The sequence below is a fragment of the Grammomys surdaster genome, unplaced genomic scaffold (assembly GCF_004785775.1).
Source record: "Grammomys surdaster isolate TR1022 unplaced genomic scaffold, NIH_TR_1.0 184, whole genome shotgun sequence".
NCBI lineage: Eukaryota > Metazoa > Chordata > Mammalia > Rodentia > Muridae > Grammomys > Grammomys surdaster.
Genome location: NW_021604629.1, coordinates 922023 through 932767, shown reverse-complemented (window position 1 = coordinate 932767; position 10745 = coordinate 922023). Strand labels below are relative to the sequence as shown.

Sequence of the window (10745 nt, the reverse complement as noted above, 5' to 3'; positions counted from 1 at the left end):
ATAACTTAAAGAAATATTCTTCATATGGTCTGTGATTTGTATTATGGGTACTCTGAGCTTTTGGGTTAATATCCACTTGTCACTAAGTGCATATCATGTGTGTTCTTTTATGACTGGGTTACCTCACTAAGGATATTTTCTAATTCCATCCATTTGCCTAAAAATTTCATGAACTCATTGTTTTTAATAGCTGAGTAGTACTCCATTGTGTAAATGTACCACATTTTCTGTATCCAGTCCTCTGTTGAAGGGCATCTGGGTTCTTTCCAGCTTCTGGCTATTATAAATAAGGCTGATGTGAACATAGTAGAGTGTGTGCCCTTGTTATATGTTGGAGCATCTTCTGGAAATATGCCCAGGAGTGGTATAGCTATGTCCAATTTTCTGAGGAACCACCAGACTGATTCCCAGAGTGGTTGTATTAGCTTGCAATCCCACCAACAATGGAGGAGTGTTCCTCTTTCTACACATCCTCACCAACATCTACTGTCACCTGAGTTTTTGATCTTAGCCATTCTGACTGGTGTGAGTCGGAATCTAAGGGTCATTTTGATTTACATTTCCCTGATGACTAAGGATGTTGCACATTTCTTTAGGTTCTTCTCAGCCATTTGATATTCCTCAGTTGAGAATCTTTGTTTAGCTCTGTACCCCATTCTTAATAGGCTATTTGGTTCTCTGGAGTCTAACTTCTCAAGTTATTTATACATATTGCAATATTAGCCCTCTATCAGATATAGGATGGGTAATTCACAGAGCATATGAAGCTCAAGAAGAAGGAAGACCAAAATATGGATGCTTCAGCCTTTTTTAAAGGGGGGAACAAAATACTCACAGGAGATAGAGGGGGAGAGACTTGAGAGGAAGAGAGAAGGGGGAAGGGACAAAAAGGGGTCAGAATCAGGTTTGGGAGGAGACATGGATGATATTCAGAGGGTCAGGAATTTGAACAGAGGTGTGTAGCACTGGGTGACTGTCACGTCCACCCTCGACCAGCAAGGAAGACGCAACATGTGAGCTCTTCTCCAAGCAGTTTATTCAGGACCTTGAATAAGCTTCTGATTGATGACCCCGGGGGAAGCGTCTCCCAGGCTTAAGTACTCTAGGAATAGCCAACCCCTGTCTGCCACGTGGCAACAGCAGATAGGTCCACACACAGAGAGACAAGCCAGTTCACCAGCCACAGCCAAATAAGGAGTTGTTTACTCCTAAAAGTCCTCACCAGCAGGTGGCAAGGACTTGTTTACTCCTAAGAGCACTCGCCAACAGGTGGCAGAAGGTGGAGACTGGTGCCATCTTAAGGGAGAAGCACTATGCGGCTCTCCACAGGTGACATGGAACTAGGGGTAGACACCAGGAAGTCCCAGATGCCAGGAAATCGAGAGGCTTCCAGGACCCAAGAGAGATAAGATTAGCTGAAATGCCCAACAAAGGGGAAGGAGAACCTGTAGAGACCATATCCAGAGGTTAGGCAAGGCCTCTAGTAGTGGATGGGGCCACCCACTGATCTCCAAATTATTAACCAAATAACTGATCTCCAATTATTAACATAATTGCTTCTGTCTGAAGGAAATACAGGGACAAAGTGTGGAGTAAAGACTGAAGGAAAGGTCATCCAGAGATTGCCCCACCAGGGGATTCATCCCATATACAAACACCAAATCCAGACACTATTGTGGATGCCAAAAATTGCTTGCTGACAGGAGGCTGATATAGCTGTCTCCTGAGAGGCTCTGACAGAGCCTGACAAATACAGAGGCAGATGCTCTCAGCCTACTGACTGAGCATGGGGACCCATGTTGTGGACACCCCAAGTACTGTTTATATTTTGATGCTAATTTTGCATACCCAGGAAGGGCTTCCTGGAACTAGTGAATCACATACTCAGGTGACTTCTTGTGAACCTCCCCCTAATGAATAAAAATTTCAAGGAACCAATCATTAGATGAGTAGGTGGGACGTCCAGTTCAGAGAAAGGGATGATAGAAGGGGAGAGAACCTTGGTTTTTGGATGGAAGATAAGCATGGAGGCCTAAATATAGGTAGCAGGTTCAGGTGGTAGATCCCTTGCGATCTCCTACTAGAGGATTTAACTTCGAATGGCTTACAAATTAGGCTGTTAGTTGTTGTGCCCAACGATTGTGTTACCTGTTGATTTTAAACTATGTTTGTATGGTGCTTCCCTTCACACAGGGGTTCCAGAGAAAAGATACGACAGCGAAGCATGGGTTTGCAAGAAGTATACCCCCAAAAGCCAGAGGAATTTGGAAGTGTGGAATTGGTGTGGCAGCAACCCACCATGGGAACTTAGAGCCAGGTGGAGAGATTTTGGAGCTCTGGGTCAGAGAGTCTGTAGAGTTGAGTACAAGCCGGTCTGCCACTCAGTGACTCAGTAACATGGATTGCTTTTTTAATATTTCATGTTACAGACCCCAGTGGAAGAGTTAGAGAAAGAACTGAAGGAGCTGAACTGGTTTGAAACCCCATAGGAAGAACAAAAATATCAACCAACTAGATCTCCCAGAGCTCCGAGGGATTAAACCATCAACCAAAGAGTATGCATGGAGGGACCCATGGCTCCAGCTGCATAAGTAGCAGAAGATGGCCTTATCTGGCTTCAGTGGAAGGAGAAGCCCTTAGTCCTGTGAAGGCTTGATGAACCAGTGTAGGAGAATGCCAGCGTGGTTAGGAAGCAGGGGTAGGGAAGATGGGAAGATGGGAAAGGAGTGTTTCAGAGGGGAAACTGGGAAAGAGGATAACATTTGGAATGTAAACAAATAAAATATTCAATTAAAAAAGGAAGAAAAGAAGAAATAGAAAAAAAGAAAGTGAAAAAGAAATATTCTTCAGAGACTTAAAGTTCTTGTCATACAGGTTTTTCGCTTGCTTGGTTAGTGTCACATCAAGATATTTCATGTTATTTGTGACTATTGTAAAGGGTGTCATTTCCCTAATTTCTTTCTCAGCCCATTTATGCTTTACATAGACAAAGGCTACTGATTTGTTTGAGTTAATTTTGTATCCAGTCACTTTTCTAAAGTTGTTTATCAGCTGTAAGTGTTCTCTCATGGATTTTTTGGGGAGCCGCTTATGTATACTATCATGTCATCCACAAATAGTGATATCTTGGCTTCCTCCTTTCCAATTTATACCCATTTGACCTCCGGTTTTTTGCCTAATTGCTTTTGCTAGAACTTCAGGTGCTACATTGAATAGACAAGGGGAAAGTGAGCAGCCTTGTCTTGTCCCTGATTTTAGTGGGACAAGTTTTTCTCCATTTAGTTTGATGTTGGCTATTGGATTGCTGTATATTGCTTTTATTATATTTAGGGATGAACTTTAAATTCCTGGTCTCTCCAATACTTTTAGCATAAAGGTGTGTTGTATTTTGTCAAAGGCTTTTTCAGCATCTAATGAGATGATTGTGTGACTTTTTTCATTGAGTTTGTTTATATAGTTAGTGTATTATGTTAATGGAATTCCCTACATTGAACCATCCCTACATCACTGAGATGCAGCCTACTTGATCATGGCAAATGATCATTTTGATGTGTTCTTGAATTTGGTTTGAAAGAATTTTATTGAGTATTTTTGCTTCAATATTCATGAAGGAAATTTGTCTTCAGTTCTCTTTCTTTGTTGGGTCTTTGTGTGGTTTAGGTATCAGTGTAATTATGGCTTCATAGAATGTGTTGGATAGTGTTCTTTCTGTTTCTATTTTATTAAATAGTTTGAGAAGTATTGGTATTAGGTCTTCTTTGAAGGTCTGATAGAATTCTGCACTAAAATCATCTGGTCCTGAGAATTTTTTGGTTAGAAGACTTTTAATGACTGCTCCTATTTCCTTAGGGGTTTATGGGACTGTTTAGATGGTTTATCTGATCCTGATATATCTTTGGTTCCTTGTATCTGTCTAGAAAATCATCCATTTCATCTAGACTTTTCAGTTTTGTTGAGTTTTTTGACCCATAATACAACTCACAGACCATTTGAAACCCAAGAAGAAAAAAGACCACACCAAAGTATGGATGTCACAGTCCTACTCAGAAGGGGACAAAAATAATCTCAGGAAGTAAAGGGCAAGAGGAATCTAGGAGGGAGAGAGGAGGGGGAGGGAGAAGGGGGAAGGATCAGGTATGGGAGGAGATGGAGAAGTAAAAAGGGTCACGAATTTGAAAGGAGGTGTGTAGCAGAGGTGAGGGGGATCTGGGAATAACCACTAGAAAGTCCCAGATGCCAAGGACCCAAGAAGTTCTCAGGACCCAACAGGGAGGACCTTAGTCAAAATGCCCAACAAAGGAAAGAGAGAACATGTAGAAACCATATCCAGTGGATAGGCATAGGCCCAGATGAGGGGTGGGGCCACCCATCCACCTCAAAAATATCAATCCAGAATTTCTCCTGTCAAAAGGAAATGCAGAAACAAAGAATAGAGCAGAGACAGAAGGAAAGGCCATCCAGAGACTGCCTCACCTAGGGATACATCCCATCTCCAGATACAAGACCCAGACACTGTTACTGGTGCCAAGAAGTACTTGCTGACAGGAGCCTAGTAAGGGTGTTCCCTGAGAAGTTCTGCCAGTGCCTGACCAATATAGAGGTGCATAAGCACAGCCAAACTTTGAACTGAGCAGATGGAACTCAATGGAGAAGTTAGGACAAAGACTAAAAGAGCTGAAGGGGTTTGCAACTCCATAGGAAGAGCAACAATATCAACAAACCAGAACCCCCAAAGCTCCCAGGAACTAAATCACCAACCAAAGAGTACACATGGGGGGGGGGACTCATGGCTCCAGCTTGATATGTAGCAGAGGATTGCCTTATTGGGCATCACTGGAAGGGGAGCCCCTTGGTCCTGTAGAGGCTCCCAAGGTAAGGGGATGCTATGGCACTGAGGTAGGAGAGGATGTGCAGGTGAGGAATCACCATCATAGAAACAAGGGGAGACAGAGGTGATGTGGGTTTGTGGAGGGGAAACTCAGAAGGGGGATAACATTTGAAATGTAAATAAATAAAATAACTAATAAAAATGAAAAAATTCAACATCCTTAGTTATCAGGGAAATGCAAATCAAAATGACTCTGAGATTCCACTTTACACAAGTGTAGTCTCTGATGCCTCCCTAATACTTTACTAAGCCATCCATATGTGTAATAATACTGACTGATTCTTGATTTTCCTTTCATCTCCACTGGATACTTAAGGTCCAGAGTTTTCTACTAGTTTAATGCTTCTGAGCCTGAATCAGAGACTCCAAACATTCTAATACCCCTTCTCTCAATGCATCTGTCATCTATGATACTAAGAAAGGATTGAAGTGTGAGCCTAATCCAACCAACTGTCTGCCTTTTATTCTTATGGCCTTTTTATATACTCAGCTCTTCCAACTTAGCAATAGTTTGGGCTGCCACAAGCCATCCATACTCTCCTAAGTGACCCTGAACAGAAAATTGTGTCTAGTAGACATTGCAGTGCCTCTAATGCATCGCATGCTTTCTACAAGATAAATGCTGAAATGAGCAAAATTAGTTTTTAATTTACTTTCTTCTTGAACAAATAATTCACCTTGCTCCCAAATTCTTCTACTTACACTTAAGAGCAAAGTTTTTACATAAAATTATGATACAGTTTTATAAGTAGATTTATTCAATTAACTTGTATAAATAGCTAGAAACTGAATAGTTTGCCAAATGAATGATTAAATGTATCTTTTGACTAAGAAATTTAATAACAATATATAGTAATGATGAGACTGGGTATCTGCGTGCATCATGAGAGAAAAGGGACTCTCCTCAAATATGACAAAACCTTGGGACCACTGTTGTTTGTACCTTTTTTTTTTACTTACACATGTATATTTATTGTTGTACTCTCCACAGTAGTCAAGATTGTGTACTGGTTACTTCATGGCTGTGACAAAATATCTCATCAAAGCAAGTTTAGAAAGAAGGGATTCTTCGGGTTTGATGTTGGATGTTTGCCCCTTTTTATTTAATTGATTACTTTATTTATTTCCATTCCATCTATTGCCCTTTTCCCAGTCCTCTCTCCTACATTTCCTCATCCCATTACCTCTCTCTCTTGCCTCTGAGAGAGTGCTCCCCCTTTGAACTCCCTAGGGATATCCGTCTTCCTTGGGGCCTCAAGTCCTTCAAGGATTAGGAGCATCTTCTCCCACTGAGGCCAGATCAGGCAGTCCTCTAATATATGTGTGCCAGGGACCTCTGACTAGCCTGTATATGTTGCCTGGTTGATAGCTTAGATTCTGGGAGCTTCCAGAGGCCTGGGATTATTGAGACTGCTGATCTTCCTATAGGGTCACTCTTCCCTTCAGCTTCTTCAATTCTAACCCTAATTCCTCTATAGGGGTCCCTGACTTCAGTCCAATGGTTGGGTGTAAGTATCTGCATCAGTCCCAGTCAGCTGCTTGTAGGGCCTCTTAGAGGACAGCCATTCTAGGCTCCTGTCTATAAGGGCATCATAGCATCAGTAATAGTACAGGCCTTGGTACCATGCCTCACACCAACTCCATGAAATGAATCCCAAATTGGGCTGGTCACTTGACAGTCTTTCCTTGAGTCTATTCTCCTTTTTTGTCCAGGAGGTTCTTTTAGATAGGAACAATTCTAGGTCAGAAATTTTTACTGTGAGTTGGTAACTCCATCCCTCCACTTAGAGCCCTGTGTATATACTGGAACTGGCCTCTTTGAGTTCTCTCTCCTCCACTGAGTGTCCCTTTTTAAATTAAGTTCATTAGTTTATTGTGCATGTATGCCTTATGGAACCAAGAGACTGATTATGGTCTGGCTAGCCTTCTCCCACAGAACATACATAGGCTATAGTGTACTTTTGAACACTTATTTCTGATAATTGAAGACATTTGTTTCCCAAATGAATATCCAATCTAGAGAACCTGACAAACTTCAGTAGATTTAGTATATTAGCATTGTACTTTCTGATAAACTTTCAATCAAATTGAAAATGATCACTGAAATGAAGGACAGAAAATGAAGTAATAAAATGATTAGTTTCACTTGTTGTTCATTTTACTAAAGAGGAATAAAAGATTCAAGAATTTATAAAGGCTCTTTCCTTTCCCAGCGCAGCCATGGCTCATGGTCCTAAGAAACATCTGTAGTGCGTAGCCCCTCCAAAACATTGGATGCTGGATAAGTTGACTGATGTGTTTGCTCCTCGTCCATCCACTGGTCCTCACAAGCTGAGGGAATGTCTGCCTCTGATCATTTTCCTAAGGAACAGACGTAAGTATGCCCTGACTGGAGATGAAGTAAAAAAGATTTGCATGCAGCGATTAATTAAGATTGATGGGAAAGTCAGGACCGATATAACCTACCCTGCTGGGTTTATGGATTTCATCAGCATTGACAAGACTGGCGAGAACTTCCGTCTGATCTATGATACCAAGGGTTGCTTTGCTGTTCATCGTATTACACCTGAGGAGGCCAAGTACAAGTTGTGCAAAGCGAGAAAGATCTTTGTGGGCACAAAAGGAATCCCACATCTGGTGACCCATGTTGCTCGTACTATTTGATATCCTGATCCCCTCATCAAGGTGGATGACACCATTTAGATTGATTTGGAGACAGGCAAAATAACTGACTTCATCAAGTTCTACACTGGGAACCTGTGTATGGTGACTGGAGGTGCTAACTTGGGAAGAATTGGTGTAATCACCAACAGAGAGAGACATCCTGGCTCTTTTGATGTGGTTCATGTGAAAGATGCCAATGGCAACAGCTTTGCCACTCGGCTTTCCAACATTTTCGTTATTGGCAAGGGCAACAAACCATGGATCTCTCTTCCCCGAGGAAAAGGAATCTGCTTCACCATTGCTGAAGAGAGAGACAAGAGGCTAGCGGCTAAACAGAGCAGTTGATGAATGTCCTTATATTAAACCATCCCTACATCCCTGGGATGAAGCCTACTTGATCATTGTGAATGATCATTTTTACCAGTAACCAACATTAAACTAAATAGAAAGAAACTTGAAGCAATCCCACTAAAATCAAAGACTAAACAAGGCTGCCTACTCTCTCCCTACCTATTCAATATAGCACTTAAAGTTCTACCTAGAGCAATTAGACAACAAAAGGAGGTCAAAGGGATACAACTTGAAAGGGAAGAAGTCAAAGTATCACTATTTGCAGATGATATAATAGTACACTTAACTGACCTCAAAAAATTCCACCAGAGAACACCTAAACCTGATAAACAACTTCAGCAAAATGGCCAGATATAAAATTAAGCCAAATAAATCAGTAACTCAAATCCTCTACTCAAAGGATAAACAGGATAAGAAAGAAATTAGGGAAAGGACATTCTTCACAATAGTCATGAATAATATAAAATACTGTGGTGTGAATCTAACCAAGCAAGTGAAAGATCTGTATGACAAGAACTTCAAGACTCTAAAGAAAGAAATCGAAGATGATCCCAGAAGATGGAAAGACCTCACATGATCATGGATTAGCAGGGTTAATATAGTAAAAATGGCCATCTTGCCAAAAGCAATCTACAGACTCAATGCAATCCCCATCAAAATTCTAACTCAATTCTTCATAGAGTAAGAAAGAGCAATTCTCAAACTCATGTGGAATAACAAAAAACCTAGTATAGTAAAAACTATTCACAACAATAAAAGAATTTATGGGGGAATCATGATCCCTGAACTCAAGCTGGATTACAGAGCAATAGTGATAAAAACTATATGGTATTGATACAAAAACAGGTAGGTAGATCAATGGAATAAAATTGAAGGCCCAGAAATGAACCTACATACCTATGGTCACTTGATTTTTTACAAAGGAGATGAAACCATCCAGTGGAAAAAAGGAGCATTTTCAACAGAAGGTGCTGGTTCAACTGGAGGTCAGCATGTAGAAGAATGCAAATCGATCCATTATTATCTCCTTATACAAAGCTCAAGTCCAAGTGGATAAAAGACCTTTACATAAAACCAGATACACTGAAACTAATAAAGGAGAAAGTAGGGAAGAGCCTTGAATATATGGGCACAAGGGAAATTTTCCTGAATAGAACAATGGCTTATGCTCTGAGATTAACAAGTGGGATGTTATAAAATTGCAAAGGTTCTGTAAGGCAAAGGACACTGTCAATAGGACAAAATGGCAACCAACAGATTGGGAAAAGATATTTACCAATCCTATGGGTGAAAAAGGGTTAATATTCATCATATACAAAGAACTCAAGAAGTTAGACTCCAAAAAATCAAATAACCCCATGAAAAATGAGGTACAAAGATAAACAAAGAATTCTCAACTGAGGAATACCAAATGCTTGAGAAGCTTTAATCATCAGGGAAATGCAAATCAAAACCACCCTGAGATTCCACCTCACATCAGATAGAATGGCTAAGATCAAAAACATGGGTGACAGCAGATGCTGGTGAGGATGTAGAGAAAGAAGAACACTCCTGCAATGCAGGTGGGATTGCAAGCTAGTACAACCACTCTGGAAATCAGTCTGGTGGTTCCTCAGAAAATTGAACATAGTATTACCTGAGGACCCAGCTATACCACTCCTGGACATATTCCCAAAATATGCTCCAATATATAACAATGACACAAACTTCACTATGTTCATAGCAGCCTTATTTATAATAGCTAGAAGCTGGAAAGAACCCAAATGTCCATCAACAGAGGAATGGATACAGAAAATGTGGTACAGTTACACAATGGAGTACTACTCAGCTATTAAAAATAATGAATTCATGAAATTTTTAGGCAAATGTATGGAACTAGAAAATATCATCTTGAGTAAGGTACCCAATCACAAAAGAACACACATAGTATGCACTCACTGATAAGTGGATATTGATCCAAATGCTTGGACTACCCAAGATACAATTCTCAGACCACATGAAGCTCAAGAAGAAGGAAGACTGAAGTGTGGGTACTTCGATCCTTCTTAGAAAAGGGAACAAAATATTTATGGGAGCAAATATGGAGACAAAGTATGGAGCAGAGACTGAAGGAAATGTCAGCCAAAGACTGCCCTACCTGGAGATCCATGCCCTATAGAGTCAGCTAATCCACAGACACTATTGTGAATGCCAAGAAGTGCATGCTGACAGGGACCTGATATAGCTGTCTCCTGAGAGGTTCTACCAGAGCCTGACAAAGAAGCAGATGCTCACAGCCAACCATTAGACTAAGCATGAGGTCCCCAATGGGGACCCCATTGGAGGAATTAGAGAAAGGACTGAAGGATCTTGAGGTGGTTTGCAACCCCATAGGAAGAACAATAATATCAACCAACCAGAACCCCAAGAGCTCCCAGGGACTAAACCACTATCTAAAGAGTATACATGAGTGACCTATGTCTCCAAACACATATGTAGCAAAGGATGGTCTTGTCTGGCATCAATGGGAGGAGAGGGCCTTGGTCCTGTGAAGGCTTGATGTCCCAGTGTAGGGGAATTTGAGAGCAGGGAAAAGGAAGTGGGTGGGTGTGTGGGGGAACACCTTCATATAAGCAGAGGAGGGGGATAGGATAAGGGGTTTCAGGGAAACGGAAATGGGAAAGGAGATAATATTTGAAATGTAAATAAAGAAAATATCCAAGAAAAAAAAGAAGAAAAAAAAGAATCTATGCTGAAGCATCTAAGCACCAGCCTTCCACTAGCCAGTAGGGGATAAGCCAAGTATATGTCTGAAATGTTTGAATCACTTACACTAGATGCAACCTTCCTTGAATGTACTGAG

General features: G+C 41.0%; 1 pseudogene; it reads left to right on the top strand.

Moving 5' to 3' along the window:
• Window positions 1-7108: 7108 nt before the first annotated feature.
• On the top strand, window positions 7109-7897 carry LOC114621639 (annotated as a pseudogene).
• The last annotated feature ends 2848 nt before the right edge of the window (window positions 7898-10745 follow it).